This window comes from Bos taurus, chromosome 28, assembly GCF_002263795.3.
Source record: "Bos taurus isolate L1 Dominette 01449 registration number 42190680 breed Hereford chromosome 28, ARS-UCD2.0, whole genome shotgun sequence".
Classification (NCBI taxonomy): Eukaryota; Metazoa; Chordata; class Mammalia; order Artiodactyla; family Bovidae; genus Bos; species Bos taurus.
The window spans coordinates 5,404,736-5,432,628 of NC_037355.1; the positions used below are offsets into that span (position 1 = coordinate 5,404,736).

Genomic DNA, 27,893 nt, shown 5'->3' on the forward strand with positions numbered 1-27,893 from the left:
GAAGACTTAATATGAGATCCACCATCATAACGCATTTAAGTGCACAATTCAATACTGAATTACAAGCGTAACACTGCACAGCAGACTCTAGAACTTATTCCTTGTTATGTATGTGACTGAAACGTTAGACCCACTGGACTGTAACTGCCCGTTTCCTCTCCTACCCAGCCCCTGGCAACCACCATCCTGCTCTGCTTCTCTGAGTCTGATTATTTTAAGTGGATTCACGCAGTTCTTATCCTCCGGGAGCATGATGTCCTCTAGGCTCATCCATGTGGTCACAGGACAGGATGACCTCATTTTTTAAGGCTGAATAATATTCCACTGCATATTTACCCCAGTTTTTTGGGTTTTTTTCTAAGTTGGGTAGAGATAAGAACAGAGAAAGAAACTGGAAACAGAATCCCTTTGCAGTTACTCTAACATTTAACACTATTCCTTTAACACCTCAGCACTCAAACCCTTTCCTCAGCACTATAGGAGCTGTTGCCACATGAAGCTTTCTGCCTGATGGAGCAAGCCAACCACTCCATAGAAGATGGGGACCAAGTGTCAACAGAATATACTGGAAGAGTCTCTGGGAGGTACTGTGAGAGGACTGAGGAGGCCAAACTTCAGCTGGGAGGAGAGACGTGGAGAAAGTAGGGAACACTGGAGCAGCTGGAACACAGCAAGGGTGTGGGGAGTCAGGGGAGCTCTGTCCCCTCCCTCATTTTGTCAGGAAAATTTGTACACGTGTATCCAACACCCATGCAGGCCTTCTCCTCCCCCCCATCCCAGCCAAAGGGTGAGTGAGGAAGAATTTAGGACTTGGATGCCTCTGCAAACCTCATGGAAAATCCCAAACAAACCCCACAACACCAACACCACTGCTCACAGAGAACTCCATCAAGCCCTAAACACTCGCTTCTGAGTCTAGACTTCAGGAGACTGGCATACGTGCTAAGTCACTTCAGTCGTATCTGACTCTTTTCAACCCAATGGACCATAGCCTAGCAAGCTTCTCTGTCCATAGGATTCTCCAGGCAAAAAAAAAAAAAACTGGAGTGGGTTGCCATTTCCTCCCCAGGGGTCAAACCTGAGTCTCTTAGGTCTCCCACATTGGCAAGCAGGTTCTTTACCACTAGCGCCGTCTGGGAAGCCCTCAGGAGGGCAGGGACCAGGTCTGGTTCGTGACAGCATAGGCAGTACTAAGCACCGTATTTTTCACTTTAGAAGCACCTGGTAAATATTTTCCAGAAAGAGAAGAAAGAAGGGAAGAGGAGTAGAAGGGGTAAAGAAGAGAAGAAGCAGGAAAGAGGAAAGGAAAAAGTTACTGGCTTGAGCGCCAGGGAGAGTAAGAACAGGGGTAGGTGTGTGCCTAGGGAAAACACTGGGCATTTTCAAATGGAATTCCCACAGGACAGGCTAAGCCACAGGAAATCACCAACACGGCAACCTGAAAAGGCTGCACATGATTCTACCTAGTATCTGCTCCTCCCCAGTGGGCTTGCCTACTCTACATCTATGTCTTTCATCAGTGGCTTATTTGGGGACCACACCAGCCATTCCCGTCTCTCTGAGCCCCATCAGTCAGCTGCCACATGGAAGACCCACCGGTACCCCTAACTCTACTTAGAAAAGAGCTCACACCCTTCCCACAAGCCCTTGCTCCATCCCTGCTCACAACCTGGGTATCAGCCTACTGTCCCTCACATGCCTGCCCGCACCACCGACACTAGGCTCGCAGGCTCTGTCTGCCCAGCACCCCATCTTCTAGCACCAAAAGGGACCCCTGCCCCTGGGCCACTCAGGGAACAACCTCTCCCCTTCACCTCAGCGGCTAGATCAGGGTGGAGAACCAAAGCAAGCTGTCTACATGTTTTCTGGGATAATGCAGAGATCTTGGGACATGGAAGTCAGTTTCCACTGAGGAAGCTAAGCCAGGAGGATGTGAGTTGCTGGCCGCCATCCTGCTGATCCCATGGAAAGCACTCAAGACCCGGCAAAACAGAGGAGGGGAGTCAAGATACAACAGAGAGAGAGTTTCCAGGCCAATGCTGGACCCCTGGATCCAGCAGCATCTAAAATACGCTGCTCCCAAACCATCCCAATCACTTGAGTAAAACCTTTCCTTTTCTGCCTAAGATGGTATAAATTGGGTTTCTGTCATTCATAACCAATAGTCCAGATGAGTGTACCTGCTCACAACTGCACCATGCATAACTTCAACCTCAAAACAACCTTCAAATAATTATATAAGGTGGACCCAAGCACCTTTGATCTGACAGTCATAGCCTGCAGTAAATGACCTTTCCCAAACAAATATGTCCTGAGGTCTCCTGTTTCTGCCCCTTTTATCAAACTGTTCCCATCACCCAAACTACCAGCAGCCTTCACTCTCATAGAACTTCTTCAGACATCTCTAGGGGGGAAAGTTTCCAAGAAAACTTTCTAGACAATGCTTCCTCTCTATGCCCCCAGAAGATCATTACTTGTAGCTTCTGCTTTTGCTCTTAACATTTTTCAGTCTGTCTCATATGTGATTTATTTACAAAAAAGTCAATTTAATGAGCAGAAGCCTTAGGCACAGCAGGTAATCAATGAACAGTTGGCGAAACGAATACTCAAAAGTGGATAAGCTTACATTTGCTGAGGATGATGGTACAATTAATTCAAAGTCTGTATCCCTTGCCATACATTTATTACATTAATTTTTCTGTAACGTTGAAGAAAAAATTACCATGACTATTAGAATGGCCTTGATATGGTGGAGGAAATACTCTGGGATCTTTCAATATTTCTCACAAATAAGATAAATAACGAAGATGCCTGGGAGCCAATATACCTCCTGCTAATTAAAGCTAAAAAGCTTGAACTGCTCCAGCACCACAAAGTCCAAACTCTCAGCCAAGGCAACCAAGCCACCAACAATCTCTCCAGCCAGCCTTCCAGGTCCCTGCACTTCCACCCTTGCTCATACACCCAGAGAATTGTTTTCCGATTGCTTAGGTAGAGGGTGGAGCAGCGGAAAGTCCTGACACTTTTCGGTGAACACTGCTCTCCTTTACCCAGTGTGTAAAACATAATGAATAATAAGATAATATTAACATGGGAACCAGCAACAATTTTACTATCAGAAAGACGTACATGATGAATTCATGTGCATCCCCATAAGGATACCTATTCAGGAAAACAGGACACTGAACTCGGTATGTTCAACTGAAACAGATTCTTGTTCCATCACTGGCTAGTATGCAGTATCATCTGCATGAAGACAAGCAAGACATTACAAATAAGAAAACATCATTTCTTAAGGTGGTGTTTTATGTTCATTATCTTTTTGTTAAACTTAATTTTACAGAAGTATAATGTACAGTGTTGTTTAATTTCTGCAGGACAGCAAAGTGATTCAGTTGTAAATATATATAAATTTTCATATTCTTTTCCATTATTGTTTATCACAGGATACTGAATATAGTTCCCTGGGCTATACAGCAGGATCTTGTTTATACATCCTATACATAGTAGTTTGCATATGCTAATCCCTAACTCCAAATCCATCCCTTCCCCATCACCAACCACAGTCTATTCTCTATATCTGTGAGTCTATTTTTGTTTTGTAGATACATTTATTTCTAACATAACTTAGATTGCACTTATAGATAACTTAGATATACTTTATATCATAAGGTATTAGGCTGTCTAGCTTATTTTGCTTAGTATGATAATCTCTAGGTCCGTTCATGTTGCTGAAAATGGCATTATTTCATTGTTTTTTATGGCTGAGTAATATTCTCTGCAGATGGTGATTGCAGCCATGAAATTAAAAGACACTTACTCCTTGGAAGGAAAGTTATGATCAACCTAGATAGCATATTGAAAAGCAGAGACATTACTTTGCCAACAAAGGTCCGTCTAGTCAAGGCTATGGTTTTTCCAGTAGTCATGTATGGATGTGAGAGTTGGACTGTGAAGAAAGCTGAGCGCTAAAGAATTGATGCTTTTGAACTGTGGTGTTGGAGAAGACTCTTGAGAGTCCCTTGGACTGCAAGGAGATCCAACCAGTCCATCCTAAAGGAGATCAGCCCTGAGTGTTCATTGGAAGGACTGATGTTGAAGCTGAAACTCCAATACTTTGGCCACCTCATGCCAAGAGTTGACTCACTGGAAAAGACCCTGATGCTGGGAGGGATTGGGGGCAGGAGGAGAAGGGGACGACAGAGGATGAGATGGCGGGATGGCATCACCAATTCGATGGACATGAGTTTGAGTGAACTCCGGGAGTTGGTGATGGACAGGGAGGCCTGGCGTGCTGTGATTCATGGGGTCACAAAGAGTCCGACATGACTGAGAGACTGAACTGAACTGAACTGAATATTCTCTTGTGTATACACATATATACATACATACATATCACATCTTTTTTTAAGATTTTTTTTTAACACGGACTACTTTTAAAGTCTTTACTGAGTCTGTTACAGTACTGCTTCTGTTTTATGTTTCACTTGGGCCTCAAGATTTGTGGGGTCTTAGCTCCCTGTCCAGGGATCAAACCTGCACCCCCTGCACTGGAAGGCACAGTCTTAACTCTGGACCTCCAGAAAGCCCTTACCACATCTCCATACATCTGTTGATGAACATTCAGGTTGCTTCCCTGTCTTGCTATTGTGAATAGTGCTGCTATGAATTATGTTAGTTATTTTAGGAGTTAAAGATTGATCCAATTTTAGGAGCACCCATTACCAAATGAAGCCTACTCACAGTCCCGTGACTTCCCACACTCTCTACAGGTAGAACACAGTTCTCATTAATGATGTTAGGATGTGATTTTAAGACTGGGGGATCCTCTATTATGAACACTTGGTGTCTTGGTAAAGCACACTCTTGTGTGCTCCGTTGTGTCCAGCTCAGTGAGCCCCCATCGACTGTAGCCCGCCAGGCTCCTCCGTCCATGGAATTCTCCAAGCAAGAATACTGGAGTGGGCTGCCATTTCCTTCTCCAGGAGATCTTCCTAACCCAGGGATCAAACCTGCGTCTCCTGCATCTCCTGCACTGGCAGGCAGGTTCTCTACCACTGCACCACCTGCGAAGCCAGGAGGAAAGGATTAAACAAATCTGTACAATTCAAGTACATCCTCTATTTTTGAAAACAGATACAGTTAGCAAGCATTAATAAGCTAAGAAAGTCTACATTCAAACAAAAGACTACAGGCATCCATAAAAGATAAAAATGTCCCAAATGGTAACTTTGCTAGGAGTGTTGTCTCTATTCTCCTACATTGAAAGGGACAGAACCCATTCTCAGATAAATTTCTTGAATCACATTTAAATTGTTACTAACACAATACACAAGATGGAAATCTATGATGAGCTGGGCAAGCCAGACAGAAGGAAAATGAGGGAGGGAAAATAAATTGGTATGGATGTATCTGTTACAGGTTTGGCCACATCTAGGGCAGAAGAAATAAATCTGTCAGTGCTAAGTTACATAATAACTATGCTGTCATGTTTGGGAGAGAAAAGGAAGGTATTATAGCTGATATGTATCAAATATTTACTAAGTGATAAGGATGTATTTCCTTAAAGCCCCATTACTTCAAATTGTCCAGATTTTAAACAATTATGTATCTATTCAACCAAGATATAGATCTTTATTTTATATACATAAAAACAGAAAATGCAAAGCTAACTCCTGTAACTGATACACAATTTCGAGAAAAACATCCAATGAAACCACTTGAAATGTAACAAAAGCGACTACCCTCTAACCATCCACTTAGTTTATCCCCTGGTTTCAAGAAAACCTAACATCTATCAGTTTTCTCAGTCCAATATTTAGGTGACAGCTCTAGAACAGTCAGCAAACTGTGCTTTTCTAGAGGCTAATGCTTATTTTCTAGCTAAGTCTCTATTTTCTCCAATAAAGGAGTTATTTTACAAGCGTATCTAGGGAAATCATCATGATATTATATATCATCACAGAACAATATAGGCTTTATTATACAAGCAGAGATGAAGAGGTACAGTTTCTAAGTTAAGTGGGATGGGGGCTGGGGAGAGACAGGCCAAAGGTTGAGAATTTTGCATAAATGGAAACTGGTCAAGGAGGAATAATCTTTTTTCTCTAATATCCCTTCTCCTCCTCTGCCTTCTGTACTATTTCTCTCACCTCCAAAATGTCTTTCTACTCCAAAGGAGCCAACAACTTGATACCTGAGACCCTGTGTGCAAACAAAAGAGTAAATAACTACATCAATGAAACAAGACAAAGGGACAAGCAGGAAGAAACTGTCCTCAGAGACTCATTCTCTACAACAAGGTTCCCTTCATCCCAATAACCAAATGAGGGAAAAAAGCACAGACAAAGGGGTGCTGGTACTGAACATGCAAATCTCAGGGCTTGCAGTGGAACACAAAGATGTGAGGCTTGGTCATACATAGCTATTGACTTGTACACACTTCACATAGGTCCGCTGAACTGAATGAAACGTTTTATGGGATCAAAGGAAGAAAAATGTGGTAAGCAAGACTGAAAAAGGTAGTACCTCTAATCTATAAAAATAATAATAGTAATAAAGAGAAAACTACATAGGGAATAGAGTTGGAATGACATTTCAAAACAAAAGAACAACCCAAAATGAAGATAATATTTACTGAGCTTGGCTTCATCAGCTAATTCAGAAAAATTTCACATGAAAGAAAAACACAAGAGTTGATTCCTCCTGAAAACCTTGTCTGTTTGCTTAGGACAATGAGGAGACAGGACAGTGGGGATGGATGCAGTTCTGTCCACACTGTCCTCTGCTTCTTTCTCCATCACTTGGGTCCTGTCTTTATCACAGTGAAATCAACCAAAAAGACAGTCATAACACAGCATGTCTCTAGGTTTCTCTTGTACACATCTTCAGGAGCAGATGTCCCATAAGGTACTCATTCATATTTCATTGGATATTTTAATTTTATCTAGACAACTGCATCACCTCATGATGCCTCTCTGACTGGGGATTCCTAATAGGAAGAGCAGACGGAAATGGGGCCTTATCTCAACAGGCTCTAAAAGACTCACTCCAACCTGAGTATTCCTGGTTCACAGGAAGAGCACCCCAAATCATCACACAAAATCAGAAAACTGGAGAGAAAAATAAAATGGAGCAAAATACCAACTCACTAATAACCAGCTATCCTGGATAATTTAAATTTATTTGTTTATATATACATACATACATTGGGCTTCCCAAGTGATTCAGAGGTAAAGAATCCACCTGCCAATGCATGAGACAGGTTCAATCCCTGTGTTGGGAAGATCCCTTGGAGAAGGAAATGGCAACCCATTCCAAGAATGCCTGGAAAATCCCATGCACAGAGGAGTCTGGCAGGCTACAGTCCAGGGGGTCCTAAAGATTCAAACATGACTTAGCGACTAAACAACAACATACATATATACATATGCATACATATATGTGTGTTTATGTATATAATCACACACAGGGCTTCTCAGGTGGCTCACTGGGTAAAGAACCTGTTTGCCAATGCAGGAGACATGTTCAGTCCGTGTCAGGAAGATCCCCTGGAGGAGGGCATGGCTACCCACTCCAGCATTCTTGCCTGGAGAATCCCACAGACAGAGGAGCCTGGCAGGCTACAGTCCACCGGGTCACAAAGAGTTAGACACGACTGGAGTGACTTAGCGGGCTTCCCTGGTAGCTCAGATGGTAAAGCGTCTGCCTACAATGTGGGAGACCTGGGTTCAATCCCTGGGTTGGGAAGATCCCCTAGAGAAGGAAATGGCAACCCACTCCAGTATTCACGCCTGGAAAATCCCATGGACCAAGGAGCCTGGTGGACTACAGTCCATGGAGTTGCGAAGAGTTGGACACGACTGAGCGACTTCACTTCACTTCGCTTCATGCAGCGACTTAGCACACATGCATGCATACACACATAACCTTCCAAAGGCAGTAATTCTAACCCACGTGAGTATAAATTAGTCCTCACTATCACCAAGATAAACTTCCTTAAAGGGAGAACAAAGAAAAGCATTGACAGACACAACAAGGCATTCTTCTGGGCAGGGAAATCCCTCTCTTCTGGAAACACCCAGGAACAACAAACTTCTGATACCTCACACATAGAAAACAAAGGAAACTGCCAAACCACCTAGCCACAGAGCAAGAACACCGGGAACACAGCGTGAAGGGCACTGCCACACAGCAAAACCGACTTCACGAGCAACCTGACCCAGCCTTTACGCTGGGGTGCATCCCCCAATCGGGAAAAACCACTGTCAGCTCGTTTAGGTAAAATCGACCAGGGCTGCAGTTATCACTGCTGAGGTGGGTCTGCACAGCTGGGATGGGGACCTCCATGGAGCAGGAGACAGACCGCAAAGGCCAGAGGACGAAGTAAGATTATGGTATCACAGCAGAGCCTGGGATGGGAAGGGCGTGCAACTAATATTTCTCAACTTTTTTGTTACCTATAAAATATACAAGTAAAAGACGTACTTTGATAGGGCTTCCCAGGTGGTGCTAGTGGTAAAGAACCTGCCTGCCAAGGCAGGACATGTAAGAGACATGGGTTCAATCCCTGAGTTGGGAAGATGACCTGGAGAAGGGAACAGCTACCCACTCTAGAATTCTTGCCTGGAGAATCCCATGGACAGATGAGACTGGTGGGCTACAGTTCTTAGGGTTGCACAGAGTTGGACACGACTAAAGCAACTTAGCATGTATGTGCATACTTTAATAAACTTGATTTTAAAAAAAAACACTGAATTTATGATCCCATTCAATTTCAGTTCAGTCACTCAGTCGTGTCCGACTCTTTGCGACCCCATGGACCACAGCACGCAAGGCCTCCCTGTCCATCACCAACTCCCGGAGTTCACTCAAACTCATGTCCATTGAGTCAGTGATGCAATCCAGCCATCTCATACTCTGTCATCCCCTTCTCCTCCTGCCCTCAATCCCTCCCAGCATCAGGGTCTTTTTCAATCAGTCAGCTCTTCGCATCAGGTAGCCAGAGTACTGCAGTTTCAGCTTCAACATCAGTCCTTCCAGTGAACACTCAGGGCTGATCTCCTTCAAAATGGACTGGTTGGATTTCCTTGCAGTCCAAGGGACTCTCAAGAGTCTTCTCCAAGACCACAGTTTAAAAGCATCAATTCTTCGGTGCTCAGCTTTCTTTATAGTCCAACTCTCACATCCATACATGACTACTGAAAAAACCATAGCCTTGACTACACGGACCTTTATTGGCAAAGTAACGTCTCTGCTTTTTAATATGCTGTCTAGGTTGGCCATAACTTTGCTTCCAAGGAGTAAGTGGCTTTTAATGTCATGGCTGCAGTCACCATCTGCAGTGATTTTGGAGCCCAGAAAATAAAGTCAGCTATTATTCACTCTTAGTCTAATTATTCAAAGGACTACCTATATTTCTTGCATAACATACCAGGCACTGACTTAGATATTCAGGGTGCATGAAGTGATGTCCACAACAAAAGCTCCACTTTCCAGCAATCTGCACCCCTCGCCTGCCCCTACACCACCCAGCACACTGTATGTGATCCATCTCATTTCTGGAATCCTCAATTAGGACAAGCCAGGTCTAGCTCCTGCTGCCTTTGGCAATTTCCCCAAAGGTCTTAAAGCAACAACCCTCAAAAGTGTAAACTATGGCCCTGCTCGGAGAAGGCAATGGCACCCCACTCCAGTACTCTTGCCTGGAAAATCCCATGGATGGAAGAGCCTGGAAGGCTGCAGTCCATGGGGTTGCTAAGAGTCGGGCACGACAGAGCGACTTCACTTTCACTTTTCACTTTCATGAATTGGAGAAGGAAATGGCAACCCACTCCAGTGTTCTTGCCTGGAGAATCCCAGGGACGGGGGAGCCTGGTGGGCTGCCGTCTATGGGGTCGCACAGAGTCGGACATGACTGAAGCGACTTAGCAGCAGCAGCATGGCCCTGCTGGCATCCTACAGGCTCGTCCAAGAGATCTGTGAGGTCAAAATACTTTCATGATGACCCTCAGACACTATTTGCCTGTTTGGCTGCATCCACAGTACAGAAGTAACCGTATGTAAAACTGCCAGCATGTTAGCACAAGGCAGTGGTCCAAACTGTGCCGGTAACTGTGCTGCACAGCGGCAGCTAAAATGATCAGGTAAAAGGAGGGTCTTCTTGATAAAGAAGAAAAATAATTTTATCAAAGCTCAGTCCTGGAGTGCAAGCTTTTCAACATTCTGTGCATGAAAGGGCAGCACACAGCAAAAGCTACATGCCACAGGCAGCAGGGGTTTCCAGGAAAAACACCTGGGAGACCACGCGGAGGGGCAAATGAGCCACTTTTTCATGAAACATCCACTTTTACTTGAAGGCATGATATACAAAGCGGGGTGATTCAGACATGGCTCTTTGGAAGACATTTTATAGAAAAGAAACGAAACCAGGGGGACTTCCCTGGTGGTCCAGTGGTTAAGACTCCTTGCTGCCAATGCATGGGGCACAGGTTTGATCCCTGGTCTGGGAACTAAGATCCCACATTCCGTGTGTACAGCCAAAAGGTAAAAAAACATGGAGGTGGAGGAAGCACCAGCTGGAATAAAGATTGCCGGGAGAAATATCAGTAACCTCAGATATGCAGATGACATCACCCTTATGGCAGAAAGTGAAGAGGAACTAAAAAACCTCTTGATGAAAGTGAAAGAGGAGAGTGAAAAAGTTGGCTTAAAGCTCAACATTCAAAAAACGAAGATCATGGCATCCGGTCCCATCACTTCACGGCAAATAGATGGGGAAACAGTGGAAACAGTAGCTGACTTTATCTTTCTGGGCTCCAAAATCACTGCAGATGGTGACTGCAGCCATTAAATTAAAAGACGCTTCCTCCTTGGAAGCAAAGCTATGACCAACCTAGACAGCATATTAAAAAACAGAGACATTACTTTGCCAACAAAGGTCCGTCTAGTTAAGGCTATGGTTTTTCCAGTGGTCATGTATGGATGTGACAGCTGGACTACAAAGAAAGCTGAGCACCGAAGAATTGACGCTTTTGAACTGTGGTGTTGGAGAAGACTCTTGAGAGTCCCTTGGGCTGCAAGCAGATCCAACCAGTCCATTCTGAAGGAGATCAGTCCTGGGTGTTCATTGGAAGGACTGATGTTGAAGCTGAAACTCCAATCCTTCGGCCACCTCATGCGAAGAGCTGACTCATTGGAAAAGACCCTGATGCTGGGAGGGATTGAGGGCAGGAGGAGAAGGGGACGACAGAGGATGAGATGGTTGGATGGCATCACCAACTCGATGGACATGGGTTTGGGTGGACTCCGGGAGTTGGTGATGAACAGGGAGGCCTGGCGTGCTGTGGATCATGGGGTCATAAAGAGTCGGACACAACTGAAAAACTGAACTGAACTGAACTGACAACTTCCCTATATATATTTTCTCACTGGTGAGATAACTTTTGCAAAATGATATTTTTGCAAATTTATGAAAAATTATGTATATCAACATTTGGGAGATTTTCCAAATGACCAACGCATGATATTCACAATCATATATGGAATAGGGTTTTAAAAGTTCATAGATCAGGTTTCAAAATTTATATCTCAACCAACCTTTAAGAAAGTATCACTCGTTTAGCACAGCATTAAAGAATCCACATTACTCTAAAAAGGTATTAAAACACTCCCCCTGTGCATCTACATTATTGTGTGGGGCTGGATTTTCTTCATACATGAAAACCAAAACAATCATTATATCAGAATGAATGTAGGTATAAGATGAGATAATGCAGCTGTCTTCCGTTAAGCCAGATATTAGCAATGTTTGCAAAAAATTATAAAGCACTCTTCTCAACCAGGTTTCTTTCGTTTCAGAAAATGGTTACTTCTCATAAAACTGGTATTTACGTTAACAAGCAGTTGGTTTGTTATTTTTTAAATTTAATAATGACCTTTTAAATTTTTTCTTGGATTTTATTCCTAACAGAATAAATATCAAAAGATATTTGTTACATACATAAAAGCTCCTTAAAGCTCTCAATAATTTTTAAGAGTATGAAAAGATTCTAAGACTAAAACATTTTTAAAAGAACTTTTAAGACTTCCCTGGCAGCATAGTGGATAAGAATCCACCTGCCAGTGCTAGGGACACGGGTTCTACCCCTGGTCCAGACAGATTCCTCATGTCTCGAAGCAACTAGGCCTGTGTGTCACAACTACTGAGCCCACCCTCTAGAGCCCAAGAGCCACCTCTACTGAAGCCCACGCGCCCAGAGCCTGAGTTCTGCAGGAAGAGAAGCCCCGGCATTGAGAAGCCCGCGCACTGCAGTGAAGAGGAGCCCCAGTGGCTGCAACTAGAGAAAACCTGCACGTAGCAAAGAAGACCCAGTGCCACCAAAAATAAATGATTCTTTAAATTTTCTTAAAAAAAAAAGTAACTTTTAGATAGCAACTCACACAAGAAAACAAATTTGAGAAAAAAATTTACTTGCTTTCTTTAAAACAAATAAACTAACATTTCTTAATCAGAGGACAATGCAAAAACGGCAGTTTCACTTTACTCATTTAGCCAAATATGCACTTCTTGAGGCTTCTCTTTCAGTTCAGTTCAGTCGCTCAGTCATGTCCGACTCTTTGCGACCCCATGAATCGCAGCACGCCAGGCCTCCCTGTCCATCACCATCTCCCAGAGTTCACTCAGACTCATATCCATCGAGTCAGTGATGCCATCCAGCCATCTCATCCTCTGTCGTCCCCTTCTCCTCCTGCCCCCAATCCCTCCCAGCATCAGAGTCTTTTCCAATGAGTCAACTCTTCACATGAGGTGGCCAAAGTACTGGAGTTTCAGCTTTAGCATCATTCCTTCCAAAGAAATCCCAGGGCTGATCTCCTTCAGAATGGACTGGTTGGATCTCCTTGCAGTCCAAGCTTCTCTTTAGGGACAGACAAATAGTTAAAGTATTTTAACATTTCGGTCTCCAGTAACCTCCTACAAATTTCCCAAATGACTAGTCTTGTCTGACAATACAGTACACTGTATGTAAATTCACCCAATTAGCTCACTGACACTTGTACATTCTCCTAAATTCACCAGCATTCACTGCACTGTCTTTTGCCACCACTGGCTGAGAGACTTCTTGATGAATTATTGATTTTCTGCCAATTAATTACCATAGTAAGATTCAGTTAGTCTAATCTCTGTAGAAAAAAATTTTTTTCCAGTCCCATGGTCCTTGTATCCTTTAGCATCTGTTGAAGAATCAAAATAACTGGAAACCTAAGGATGAGATAGATACTGACTCCTAAAAATACCGTTGAATAACTAATAAATAACTCAGTTATCAGATACTTAACTGGGCAAAGAATCTATTTTCCACTGGATTTCAGACTTGGCTGTTTTTCACTTAGGTCTTTTCTCAGTTCTCTGACAATTCAACAACATCACTATGGGATCTTAGAATGAATCCGCTGTACTAAACTTAGCCCAAGACTACAAGCATATTCCTATATTTTCACTGGTAAAAGTGGAATGCTTTAAGTCCATGAAGATTAACAAAGAACATTCATTATCTTAGGAAAGCATGGCTTCCCTGGTGGCTCAATGGTAAAGAATCCTCCTGCCAGTGTAGGAGATTCGGGTTCGATCCCTGGTGGGGGGATCAGGAAGATACTCTGGAGAAGGAAATGGCAACCCACTCCAGTATTCTTGCCTAGAGAATCCCACGGACAGAGGAGTCTAATGGGCTCCAGTCCATGGGGTCACAAAGAGTCGGACACGACTGAGCGACTGAACACACACACACACACAGGAAAGCATTCTTGAAATACTTTCACAGCTAAGTGGACATTCTTGCAGCAGCTCAAGACTCACTACTTTAGGATTGAGCACCTCAAGCAATACAGTAAGGTCATCACTGCACAGGCAGAGGCTTCCTCTGCAGGTCTCTAAAGCCCACGTGAAAGCATCTGCAATCCAGGGATGCCAGCCCCGTGCATGCCTGGGACATCACCTCTCCATCCCCTCACGCCAAGGAAATAAGGTCCCCCGACACCTTATGGGACCACACAGTGGGACACGACGCTGTCCTCATGGCCTGACACTCGCCCACCCCCATCTCAGGGGTTCCATCAGGCCTGCTACTCACAGCCCCAACAATTTATCTCAAGAATGCCCATCGTGGCTCTTCTTGAGTTCTCTAAAATGTGGCTGTCACCAGTTTGAGCAGTGAGATTCCATAAGGCTCGATTTACTTTTGTGCCCAAGAGGAGGGTGGAGAGTGTAAATGATTTAAGCCACAGTTCAAAACCTAAAGAAAGAGAAAGAAGAAGGAAAAGAAACACAACTCAGCGAAAGCATCAGTATCAACGAAACTGCTGGAGGAAGAGGGACATTTTGAGTTCATACACATTCCTTTCTAGAAAGAGGAAGGTATAGAGAAAAAACACAATGGATTTGATGTCAGATGCTAATTCAGAGCCCAGCCCTACCAACTTCCTGAAAAGGAGCCTGGCTCCCCGAAGCTGGCAGGGTTGGGCCCAGGTCACAGAAGTTGTCACACACAAGGTCATGGCTGCCTTCCCTCCTACACGTGCACCATCACAAAAGAGGAAAAACTCTCTTCCAAATAACAGCATACCAAAATCACAGTATCAAACAGCAAATTCATTACCAGGCACTAGAGGAAGCAGAGTAGAGAGAGAAGTAACCCCTGAAAGAGAGAACTGAAATGCATCATTTAAACCACAACAATACAAACAGGAACAGCTGTGCTGTTGTGTCCTCAATATAGTTCACAAACAAGAGGTACTAACCCTTGAACAAGCCGAAAGTCTACTTAAAGGCAAAGCCGGTGAGTCAGAACATGGTACTTAAAGGACTGGGGTTGTTTTCAGAGCTGGTGGCAGAGTAGTCTCCATCTCTCCTGGACGTGCTGGCCCCTCCGGTGTCCTGTGTGAAGGTTTCAGCCCAAACGGGAAGGATGAGAAAACAGCCAAGGGTTATTTGAAGGGAAAGACTTAGTAAAACAAAAATGAGTAACTCTGCCTATTACAAAAATATTACACACGTGATTCTCTGCTTCCCTGACCAAACTGGAAAATAATTCAACTGTTTACATTTCAGGGAGGTGGTTTAAAAAAAAAAGGAAAAAAGAAGAGCTGAAATTTTCCATGCTGGTCAGCATGGGGCTGGAATCAGTCCTAAGCAAGGGGACAAGTTGGCCCTGTGCTGCCTGTCACCTCTTTCTCTACCCCAGGTCTGCCCAGGCACAGGGGACCGGGGGACGGGTGGGGGCCAGGGGCTCCCACTGGCCCAGACAGGACAGCAAGGCATGCAGGGACCTGCCACGAAGGCGCTCCCAGCCCACAAGGCTGTGGCTGCCTCCAGCTGGTTCTCCAGACAGACACCAGCTTAACCTTTAACCTGGCCCTGCCTGGCTGTCTGGCACCTCTGCCTTTTGGCCTTAAGCCGTCTCAGTGCAGTTTATCCACTGGCGTGGCTCTCTCTCAGCCTTCAAGCCTCCCCAGTGAGGCCACAACAGGACTGAGTCTAAGAAAGTCAAAAAGGGATGGTCCCTGATAGACATGAGATGAGCAAATGCTTCAGGATCCTTGCACCAAGACTCCAAGCTGACCAGGAAGTCAGTGACGGAGGTGATTTCTATTTAAACAACCAATGGGCCTGGGCTACAAATCTAAATGATCCTTACTCCAGAGGATCCAAAGTCACATGAGAATTTCATTTCTAGAATATATTAAGTGAGACTCTTCTTTGAGAAAATAAACACAGTTGAAATGGTAACAGCTGAGGTCTCCAAGCCCCGCCTTCCATGGGTGCTTCTGGAAGAGGGACATCCTCCTAATTCAGTGGACTAATCAGTGCTGGAAAGTGGCCACCAGAATTGGGGGGAAAAGATGACGTGATTATCTATTTCCACTAACTTACTACAAATAAACCAGCAGAGAAAGAGAAGGAAAAGAAGTAAAATTATCAATTCTTAGCCACAGACGTGCACACACACTCTTCGAGGCTGTCTGATAGCAAGAGAATATTTAGCACAGACATTTGCAGACACTTACTGTCTGAATTAAAATGGGAAGCTGCAGAGATGGAAGTCGGTGAATAATTAGCAGTGAAGACAATCTGACTCTGCTCTCTGCCAGATACAATTACTTTCGCTCCATCTCGGGGAGGTAAACGCATCTCAACGGGTAAAGCTGAATGGGACCACCTGCCACTTGTTTTCCAAAACAACTGTGGGCCACCTAAAATGCTCACGTCTAAAAAGTAAGTCATATTCTATTATAAATCGAGACTGCTGACCTGAAATCAAAATAGCCTTTGGTTTATATGTGAAAGTAAAACAAAAGCTGGTTCAGCAAGCTGTCTCGGCACTTCTGGCCCTATGGCATCAGAAGACTAAGAAAAACTCTGAATCATCAAAGAAAGGAATGTTTATTGTTGACCGAAAGCTTGGTCAATTGATAAGTCTTCTAGAATTTAGGGAAAAAATGTTATTTTTCAGAACCTTTCCAACTATTCCTTAAAGAACCTTAGGAAACTAGCAACAACTAATTTCTGATATAAAATAAAAATGAGCACTAATATTTCAAACTTGAGTTTATCCTTTCCATATGTTCTGAGCAAAAGAAGGGAAAAAAAAAAACTGAAATGAAAATGCCTCTCTCCTTAAATCATGTATTTCAGACTTCTCTGTTGTTTTACAACTAGAAAAACAGAAGAGAAGACAAAGACAGTTACTAATAAAATAAGTTTCTTGTAATTTTTTTAAGATTTTTTTTTTTAATGTGGACCATTTTTAAATTGAACGTGTTGTAATATTGTCTCTGTTTTATGTTTTGGATTTTTGGCTATGAGGCATGTGGATCTTAGCTCCCTGACCAGGGATCGAACCTACATCTCTGCTTCAGAAGGCAAAGTTTTAACCACTGGACCACGGGGAAAGACCCAAGTCCTTTTAATTCTATTATTAATTTAATTCTATTAATGCCAAGAGACTTTCAGTTTCTTGAAGACTTCAGACTTTCAGGATAGTGGCCCAATCCTAGGCCTGAACTTACACAGGTAAATCTAAATTGACTTCAGAAAATCAGATACCAGTTCCAAAATGACTCTGAAGACGTGTCTTCTCTGGGGCTACTTAGATGATCACATTTCATCTCACACACTCATAACAAATACAAAAGCACCTTGTTTAAGAAAAACAAGGTGATGGCTTTCTAAAAAGTTTAAAATCAAACACTCCACTCTCTCATTAAGATGTCTGTAAAATGCCACGCTGAATTATCTGGTCAAACTCCCATATGACAGTCAAGAAATGCACGTTTGCTTAATGGCAGCACTAATGATGGCTGAGTACACCGGGTCCTTGCTGTGGCCTGAGCCAGGCAGGCTATGCATTCAGCCTATGGCTAAAACGTCAGCCCTCCTTTTGAGATATTCTGAGCATCAGCAGGACGTTAACTAGGGGTGTTCTTTTCAAGGTCTGACCCACAGACTACATTATAGTTTTTAAAAAAGTAGCTCTGCAAACTAAGGAATTCTGAAATAACTCTTAGGAAAGATTTACTGTCTCTAGGGTGCTTTTCATAAAGTGATTTCTTATGGTTTCACTAAACTGATCAGACAGCAACGTTCCATACTGTCTATAAAATGTTTCTAGGCATCTTGAAAGTTAGCAGAGTGGCAAGAATTTTCCAACGAGTTGTCAAAATAAAAGGAAAAGATAGAAATTCTCAGCCAAATAGAGAACAACATAAAGATATCTCATTAAAGAAAAAAAAAAAAAAGACTCCTCCCCATGAAATAAGCAATATTTACAGAGCTAGAAGGATGAGCTTTAGAAAACTTGACTTTCAGCAAGCAAATATCTGGACCACCTGACCCAAGGGGTGTCTTCTCTCTGTGGATACTTCAAGGGCAGAGACCCTGCCTAGGCAGGCACATTGAGCTCATGGGAATGGTCAGTGCCAGCGTACACAGGCAAACTCAGGCCCCTCTGTCAACCCTGCTCAGCTGCTGCCCTGACTGACCCTCTGCCCAAGGGCGGGACCTCTGCCCTCTGGCCCCAGCCTCCCATCAAGCACCGGCCTGGTTCCAGTCCCGTTATTTCTCAATACCCCACTCCCCTCTGGTTTTCCAACCCCCTCACTCCATCACCCCCTCCCACGACCTCCCCGTACCTACACAAAAAAGAGTATAAAACATGAACCAAAGGAGACAGAAAAGGAAATCATAGCCAGAGCCCAAAGCGGCAAAGTCCGTGAAGTGGGCCACAGGGGTAAAGTGAATGAATAAAACTGAGTAGCTGGTCTCAGAAGAGAATGAAAACACATGAAGCTGAGTGCAGAGCTGGCGTCCAAGATCACAGATCGGGGGAAACACTGGCCAGCACTCGGAGGAGCAGGGCAGGGATTCCCACGGCAACCCCACGCTGAGCTCCGGGGCCACACACCCCAACAGCTCTGTCTGGAGACGGCGCAGTATAACTAACTGCTGCTCCCCCAGATTCCATCCTCAGTCTCCTCCAGGACGAACCACCTTGGAGCAGTGCTGAAGGGAGTGGAGTTCAAATCCCCGTTTCCCAGCTTTGCTCTAACGAGTCACCCCTCATACCATGGGGTGCAGGTTCAAGGACGTCCCCTGCCCAGAATGCCCAAATCCATGGATGCTCAAGGCCCTCACAGACAGTGCCCCATACCCACTGAGCCCCACACGCACAGAGCCCATGGACATCAAGCCCACTGTATCAACAGCCCCAGTTCCTCCCAGGCTGACAACCCTAAACGCCCTAAGTCACCTCAATTTAATAGGCGCCCTCTTTTTTTTTTTTTAACCACATTGCACAGCATGTGGGATCTTAGTTCCCAGACCATGGATTGAACCTGTGCCCTCTGCCAAACAGATTGCTCTGTTAAGCTGCTTCTGCTGCTAAGTCGCTTCAGTTGTGTCCGACTCTGTGCGACCCCATAGACAGCAGCCCACCAGGCTCCTCTGTCCCTGAGATTCTCCAGGCAAGAACACTGAAGCGAGTTGCCATTTCCTTCTCCAATGCATGAAAGTGAAAAGTGAAAGTGAAGTCGCTCAGTTGTGTCTGACTCTTAGCGACCCCATGGACTGCAGCCCACCAGGCTCCCCCGTCCCTGGGATTCTCCAGGCAAGAATACTGGAGTGGGCTCTGTTAAGCATGGATCCTTAACCGCTGGGTCACCAGGACAGTCCCAAATAAGCTCTCTCTCAGAGCTAGTCAGAATGCCTCCTGAAATTACCTAATAGCATTTAACTTTTAGAAAACCTTCAAGTCTGAAAACCAGGAAGAGAGGCAATGAGCCAGGATGCTCAGAACAAGACAGCCCAGAGCTCCCGAAGGTAGTCCTGGTGCGGTGCGGCCCTTGGGGCCAGAACGGGGTTCATCCCATTTAATCAAAATCTCTGGGGCAGGGCCTGGGCACCCCACTCATGCTTCCAGTGTGCGGCCAAGTGTGATCCCACGAAAGAAACATGAGCAAAGCCCAGTTCCGACCTGAAAGCAACAGGTTCCTGCTGGGCGCTCACACTGTCCATCACTGAGTCACCTCACTGACCACTTTTCACTTCGTATAAATCCACCCTGCTGGTGGAAATCACTGCTTGACCGGCTAGGGAGGGGTCAGGCTGGATCTCAGGGTCCTTCCCTTTCATTCATACAAAGACTACTACCCCGCCTGCATTTAATTTCCAGAGAACACAAAGCCTTGGGGCAGCCAAAGACTTCCTCTGATCAACTGGCTAAGAACATTAAACCATCCAAGAGAAAAATGCCCAAGTCTGGGTCCCTAAGCACAACTGAAGACATAGTGAAAAGTTTCAACCTGCAACAACCACCCCCACCCCCACCCCCACCTCCCTACCCCCACCCCCACCTCCCTACCCCCACCCCCTACTGCTCCAGCCCCACCCCCACCGCGTGGAGGAGCAGGGACCAAGGACAGGCAGAGGTCAGGAGCACACCCTCTTTGTGCTCAACTGTCACTGCTGCCACAGGGCGGATCCTGGCTCTTTTCAGCTGTCACCTTCCTCATAAAGGAGAGAGGGCGGGTGGCCTGGACACTTTCCCTGCAAGCTAACTAATCTCATTCTCTCCAACTCAAACTGGACTTGAGGTTTCCAGAGTAATCTATTGTGCTCCCACCACAATAGGGGCTGTCAGAATCCTGACTTTCATATACACTGTCTAAGTTTTCCATGAGGGGCTGGGGGATGGGGAGGGACTATGTTCATATATATTTCCATCCATCGGACTAGAGTTTGTGTAGAAATGACCTTTCCCCCCCTCAAATAACATGCTCTCAAAATAAAAGAGGAACATCTGACTTTCAAAGATATTTGAAATTTGAGTTGTATTCTTTTTAAAAATTCAAAGGAAAAATCCTAGTTTCATTATGAATGGATCCACAAATACTAGCAACCTCAGCACTGACTCAGTCAGTGTAAATGTGCACACTGCCTTCCATGGGGGCTGGCACATCCCACGATCTGCAACTTTTACTGCTGCCTTTACAACTGCTCTGATTCCCTAATGATGCCCTCAGAGGGCCACCTTTATGAAGAAAAGTTATTTATAACACCAACCAGGTCTTAAGCTGGGGGTGGGGGGTGAGGGAGGTGCCTGTACACAGAAGCAGCGGGAGAGAAAAGCCAGAAAGGTCTTCCTTAACATCAACCAGATTCCAGCCAGTCAAGGGGCGAGTCTGGAAGCAGACCTACTCATGCTCTGTTCAGACAACCCCAGAACACAGTGCAATGTTCTGAGTTCACCTCTCTCTGTCTTACTCACCTGCCTTCCCTAATGACAGAGCACCAAACATGAACAGCATTCCTGGGAACAGTCTTCCTACATTCTCATAGCCCCAGGAAAACTGCCCCATGTGTTTACTATGTGAAATGAACTCTATATTTCCACAGCCACTGCTGTCTGGTTTGCTAACAGTAACTCAAACTCAGCACTGGACCTAAGCAGACTACAGCTGGGTCCCAAATCGCAAACCAGGAAGGACCCTAACATAATTCTTTGGTCACTGAACTTATTCATGCTAACATGAAACATTTAAAATTGGTCCCAGAAAAATAAACTGTTAAAGCATTGCTTGTTGGTCTTCCTTGGTGGTTGAATGGTTAAGAATATGAGAGCAAATGCAGGGGACATGGGTTCGATCCCTGGTCTGGGAAGATCTCAGATGCTGAGGAGCAACTAAGCCGGTGTGCCTAGAGCTCCCGCCCTACAACAAGAGAAGCCTCTCCAACCAGAGAAAGCCTGCACGCAGCAACGAAGACCCAGCACAGCCAAAAACAAATAAATAAAAAACATTGCTTGTTTCCTCTTTTTGGGGTCAACTAAAAGTAGCTATGTTCATATGGAGAAAGGGAATGCTGCTTTACTATTTGACTTCAACAAACACCTATGAAACACAGTTTATCTGTTTGGAAAAACACGATATCAAAGAGCTTCTCTGGTGGCTCAGATGGTAAAAATCTGCCTGCAATGCAGGAGACCTGGGTTCGATCCCTGGGTCAGGAAGATCCCCTGGAGGAGGGCAGGGCAACCCACTCCAGTATTCTTGCCTGGAGAATCCCATGGACAGAGGAGCCTGGAGGGCTACAGTCCATGGGGTTTTAAAGAGTAGGACACAACTCAGAGACTAACATTTTCTTTCAAGATATTAAAACAATCAACAGAGGGAAGGAGAGTTTGGAAGGAGCCCACTGTTAGTGAGGAGGGTGTCTTCCATATGGGTCTGGAATTGTTCCCCTCCTGAGATGGAGCAGCTGATCAGATGGGGCAGCAGCTTCCCCAGACCCAGGGCCCCAGGTGGGGGACATGGCCTAACCCTGAGACTCTCTCAGCAGAACCGCTCGCTTTTCACCCCAAGCTGAGCCCTCCAACTTAACCTCTACCAGTGACAAATGAGTATTTTGGCCTGGACTATTTATTACTTTGTGTATAGCTCCCAATTCCATCAAAGCCTGGGCAGGAGAAGAGGGCACCACTTACTGAGTCTGTCAGAGACCCCGACATCTGTGAATGTGTGACAGCATCAAGTCCACTTTCCAAAAAGGACACTGCGATCTAACATTCTTGAGTCTTGGAACACAGCTAAAATTAACATGTGGTATCTATACACACGCACACCCCTCCATCAGGATAACTGAATTTGCATCACAGTTGGTTTATTTGCAAGTTGGCTTTAAAATATATTAGAAAAGGTTACAATTTTAAAAACATACTTATATCCTCATTCATTCCACAAACCTGACTGTGAGGTCTAAGAACTGTACTGACAACCAGGCCAGTGAGGAGGTCACCTGGTCTCTGCAGGTGCTGCTGCCCACCTGGGAAGAGAGGCAAGCCCCAGGCAGGCACAGTGAGCTGCAGTTATGTACCAGGTGAGGAAGACGAGAATGCGTGGTGAGGGCAGGATGGAAGGGGATCAGAAAAGCGTGGTCAGGAAAGTGTGCTCGGCACTGGTGTCACTGGAGAACTGAAGGATGAGCAGAGATGACCAAGCAAGCAAGCACAGAGTGAAAAGTCAGGGAAGTGGCCACCCCCAGGGAGAAGTGCTGCAGGACAAACGGTCTGGGTGAGAAGGTGCAAGTACGGATGGTGGATTCAGCAGAAGCCAGGTGACAACAGCCTCTGTGTTGGCCTGGAGGGGTCTGGACTTCAAGAGTTGATCTGGGAGGCAAAACAATTCAAGATACTGATACAGCCATCCAGGCAAGAGAGATAACCTCTTGGCTTTGTAGCAGCAGTGAAGACGTTAGAAATTTGAGGAGAACCCCAAACTGAATTCCCTCCAGACAGGCTACATCTGGGGTATCTGAAAGAAAACTTTTGTAAGGCAAAAAACACCTCATTTCACAAAACTGTTCTCTGCAATAAGATCTTCACATCTCTATTTTCTTGGGGGTTTTTTGTTTGTTTTTTATGGACCACTGTAAAAGTTTTTTATTGAATATGTCGCAATATGTTTCTGTTTTATGTTTGGGTTTTCTGGAGACACATGGGATGTGGGATGTTTTTTACAGACATGTAGGATCTTACTCCCCAGCCAGGGACTGAACCCGCATCCCCTGCATAGGAAGGTCAAATCTTAACCACTGGAAGGACAAGGAAGTCCCCTCCATTTTCTTAAAGCCAGACCCATAGCTTCTGCACTGCAGCTGGTCCTAAAATTGACAAGGCTTTCTGATCACTGCCCCTTCATCCTCAGCCTGGCCCTGAACTCCCAGCTGTCCTTTCCTGGCTCTCAAAGGGTAAGAGACCTGCTGCTCTTTTGTGTCACTGTCCCTTTAAAAGACAACTTGCGCCCAACTGAAAGACATCTGTTGTTCTTTGGTTCATCCAGAAGGCATCAGTAGAGACCGGTGAGCCAGACTCAGAGATGAACCAAGACAATCAGGCCTCAGAAGCATCTCAACCCTGAAACTGTCCCTGACCTCTTGGGACAAAGGTGGTCAGTGTGATGCATTCGGTAAAACAAGTTTATTCTCTGGCTAGAAGCTGGTCCCTGAGTTACGTGACATGCCCACCCCAAATAAAAGACTTCTCAGCCTTGGGATTTTTAGCCTGCTCAGTTCAGTTCAGTGCACTCACTCACTCGTGTCCGACTCTTTGCGACCCCATGAATCGCAGCACGCCAGGCCTCCCTGTCCATCACCAACTCCCGGAGTTCACTCAAACTCATGTGCATCGAGCCGGTGGTGCCATCCAGCCATCTCATCCTCTGTCGTCCCCTTCTCCTCCTGCCCCCAATCCCTCCCAGCATCAGAGTCTTTTCAACGAGTCAACTCTTCGCATGAGGTGGCCAAAATATTGGAGTTTCAGCCTCAGCATCAGTCCTTCCAATGAACACCCAGGGCCTTTAGGATGGACTGGTTGAATCTTCTTGCAGTCCAAGGGACTCTCAAGAGTTCTCCAGCACCACAGTTCAAAAGCCAATTCTTCAGTGCATAGCTTTATTCACAGTCCAACTCTCACATCCATACATGACCACTGGAAAAACCATAGCCTTGACTAGGCAGACCTTTGTTGGCAAAGTAATATCTCTGCTTTTTAATACACTCATTTAAATTTAATTCAACAATTGCTGATTGGGCAATTTCCTGGATGACCTGAAGTCTATCAGATCCTATAACGTCACTTCCCTGAACAAACAAGAGGTACAAGCTGTCTGCTGGGCGAACAGCACAAGGTCACAGGCTTTAATACCTGGACTGCAACAGAATGTGGGTGGGGTAGGGGTTCTGGACCTGGATTACAGATACATTCTTTTTTAAAATACCCAGGGAGCTGCGATTGGTCGCCTGGAACACAGCAGGCTGCAAAGGTACCTATTCTGCCAAAGCCAGTAAGAGCTCCACGTTCCATGGTGGACCTCATCCAATGGCTGTTTCCTGACACCTTGTATCTCCCACAAACTGCACCACTTGGCAGGAGGATTCAGGACAACAGAATTGCAGACAGTTTTTCAGCAAAACTCTGCCAAGAAGAATTCTAGCCAAGGGCAAATTTTACCTATTGCTGGAAGTTGCATCACCTTCTGTACACTGAATGAACGCGTGTGTGCTCAGCTGTGTCCGACTCTTTGCGACCCCTTGGACTGTAGCCCACCAGGCTCCTCTGTCCACGGGAAGCTCCAGGCAAGAATACTGTAGTGGGTTGCCATTTCCTCCTTCAGGGGATATTCCCAATCCAGGGATCGAACCTGAGTCTCCTGCATTGCAGGCAGATTCTTTACCCACTGAGCCACCAGGGAAGCCCTTCTGTACATTATCAGATCACAACGTGCTGGCAGGTCTGGGGGGACCCACAATCCATGGTGTGCACCCCTGGGTGCCCACCCTGAGTGGCTCCCTAGCAAGAAGTAGCCTTGATGGCTTTTTGTTTGGTAAGGGTGGCTGCACTGATCCCTTTGGGCTCTAACATAAACCCCCTCTTGGACTCCCAGCAGATCCAGGCAAAACAGCTTTCTTTGTGCCAGGCCTAAGTGTCCCACGAAAATGAATATCACCACATGCACCAGGGCTGGAGGGAGGCCACAGCACAAGCTCAGCAGGCTCTGCAGAAATGCACCCCCGAAAAGTCCTCCCCAAACCATGCAGTAATCCCATCTTTACACTGGCACCTCCTGTCTGAGATGAGAAGCACCTTCCTGAAGGTATGTTAGATGTATTGGATGAAAAATTTAACAACAAACTGCACTAGGCATTAGAAAGCAAACGCTTGGGCTTTGCTTGCATCTGTGCAAGGCTCTTGCCTGAACCATGGCAATAATCCAGGCCAGAGTTTATCGCCTCTCCTGGCCTACACTGACTCTGAAAGCAAGACAATAATCCCTCATCAGCCTTGCCAGGGATGCTGAGAACTTTAAGCTCAGCTCTGGAAGGAACTATAAGCAGGAAAGCGACTTTGAGTTTTCAGTGTTGGTGATGGTTATCCCCCACCTCAAAAAAAGCCAACATCTCTTTGCCTATCTGTGAGGTGCTGTATTAATCAGAATTAGAAGGCACAATCTGAAAACACAAAGCATACAATTAAGTTTACCCTCCCTAATAAGGTAGGGCCAAAATCAACACGCCCTTTTATTTTCAATCAGGCATTTCTAACGTATTCTGGTTACTTCATGCTTGTAAGGGCAAGACCGCCTCATCCTGGCACATGCCCGACCCCTGGTGAGGTGGAAGCTGTGGGTGGGAAGGGGTGAGGGGGTGAGTTGCTAGGATGACGGCATCAAACTCTCACTGCCTGAAACTGACTTTTTCTTTTTCTCTATCGCCTGGGGGTGTGTGTTTATATAATTTCCTAAAAGAGATGACAATCTATGTTAACAAGAGAGACTGCTGGCTGACACGGCAAGGTTTGAGCTGGCCAGGCAGCAAGCAGAGGCTGGTCCTGGACTCCTGCTGGTGCCAGAACAGGAGGCCCAGGGTCACATCAGGAAGGAACAGAAGCCTCAGGACACGCCACAGCCCTGCAGCCAGCCAGAGGGAACACGATCATCCTCCCAGGCCTCTCAGGCTGGTTATGTAATGTTCCACAGAATCGTGTAGGCCTCTATAAAAACAGTTGTTTTCAACGACAAAAATACTTCCATTCCTCCCTGAGCATAAGGCAAGGAACCTGCTTCCTGTGGCTGGCGGTGGCCGAGACAAACCCACAAGGAGTAAGAGGGCTTCAGCTGCGGTCCCCAGCAGCACCTCCAAGCAAAACAGCAGAGCCCAGGGCAGGCCAAAGCCAGTGAAAATGGGATTCAGCCACATCTGAACACCAGGCTGCCCTGCCAAGGCCAGGCATGATGGAGACCAGCCTGCCCTGTGGCTGCAGTCTTCCAAGCAAGGTGCAAAGCCCCAAGGGCCCCAGAGACTCTCAGGAGTCCATGAGCAAAGTTCAAGGAGTAGCTTGAAGGGTGATTTCAAATCCTGAAACATGATGCTGTGAAAGTGCTGCACTCAATATACCAGCAAATTTGGAAAACTCAGCAGTGGCCACAGGACTGGAAAAGGTCAGTTTTCATTCCAATCCCAAAGAAAGGCAATGCCAAAGAATGCTCAAACTACCACACAGTTGCACTCATCTCACACACTAGTAAAGCAATGCTTAAAATTCTCCATCCAGGCTTCAGCAATACGTGAACCGTGAAGTTCCAGATGTTCAAGCTGGTTTTAGAAAAGGCAGAGCAACCAGAGATCAAATTGCCAACATCCAATGGATCATCAAAAAAGCAAGAGAGTTCCAGGAAAACATCTATTTCTGCTTTATTGACTTTTCCAAAGCCTTTGACTGTGTGAACCACAATAAACTGGAAAATTCTGAAAGAGATGGGAATACCAGACCACCTGACCTGCCTCTTGAGAAACCTGTATACAGGTCAGGAAGCAACAGTAAGAACTGGACATGGGACAACAGACTGGTTCCAAATAGGAAAAGGAGTACATCAAGGCTGTATACTGTCACCCTGCTTATTTAACTTATATGCAGAGTACATCATGAGAAACACTGGGCTGGAGGAAGCACAAGCTGGTATCAAGATTGCCGGCAGAAATATCAATAACCTCAGATATGCAGATGACACCACCCTTATGGCAGGAAGTGAAGAAGAACTAAAGAGCCTCTTGATGAAAGTCAAAGAGGAGAGTGAAAAAGTTGGCTTAAAGCTCAACATTCAAAAAACGAAGATCATGGCATACGGTCCCATCACTTCATGGGAAATAGATGGGGAAACAGTGGAAACAGTGGCTGACTTTATTTTCCTGGGCTCCAAAATCACTGCAGATGGTGACTGCAGCCATGAAATTAAAAGACGCTTACTCCTTGGAAGGAAACTTATGACCAACCTAGATAGCATATTCAAAAGCAGAAACATTACTTTGCCAACAAAAGTCCATCTAGTCAAGGCTATGGTTTTTCCAGTGGTCGTGTACGGATGTGAGACCTGGATGGTGAAGAAAGCTGAGCACCGAAGAATTGATGCTTTTGAACTGTGGTGTTGGAGAAGACTCTTGAGAGTCCCTTGGACTGCAAGGAGACCTAACCAGTCCATCCTAAAAGAGATCAGTCCTGGGTGTTCATTGGAAGGACTGATGCTGAAGCTGAAACTCCAATACTTTGGCCACCTGATGTGAAGAGCTGAGTCATTGGAAAAGACCCTGATGCTGGGAAAGATTGAGGGCAGGAGGAGACGGGGACGACAGAGGATGAGATGGTTGGATGGCATCATCGACTCAACGGACATGGGTTTGGGTGGACTCCAGGAGTTGGTGATGGACAGGGAGGCCTGGCATGCTGTGGTTCATGGGGTCACAAAGAGTCAGACATGACTGAGTGACTGAACTGAACTAAACTGAAGGCTGA

General features: G+C 45.5%; 1 protein-coding gene across 6 annotated transcripts in view; it reads right to left on the bottom strand.

Moving 5' to 3' along the window:
- Positions 1-27,893, bottom strand: part of SIPA1L2 (signal induced proliferation associated 1 like 2) — a 246,583-nt gene that overhangs the window by 185,870 nt on the left and 32,820 nt on the right. Inside the window, exon 1 of one of the 6 annotated variants that reach the window (XM_010820431.4) lies at positions 14,797-17,773. The exons of the other annotated variants lie outside the window; for them this stretch is intronic. The gene's annotated coding sequence lies outside the window, so the exon portion shown is untranslated. Of the gene's footprint in view, positions 1-14,796; positions 17,774-27,893 lie in introns of those variants that run through there. 6 annotated transcript variants of the gene reach the window in all.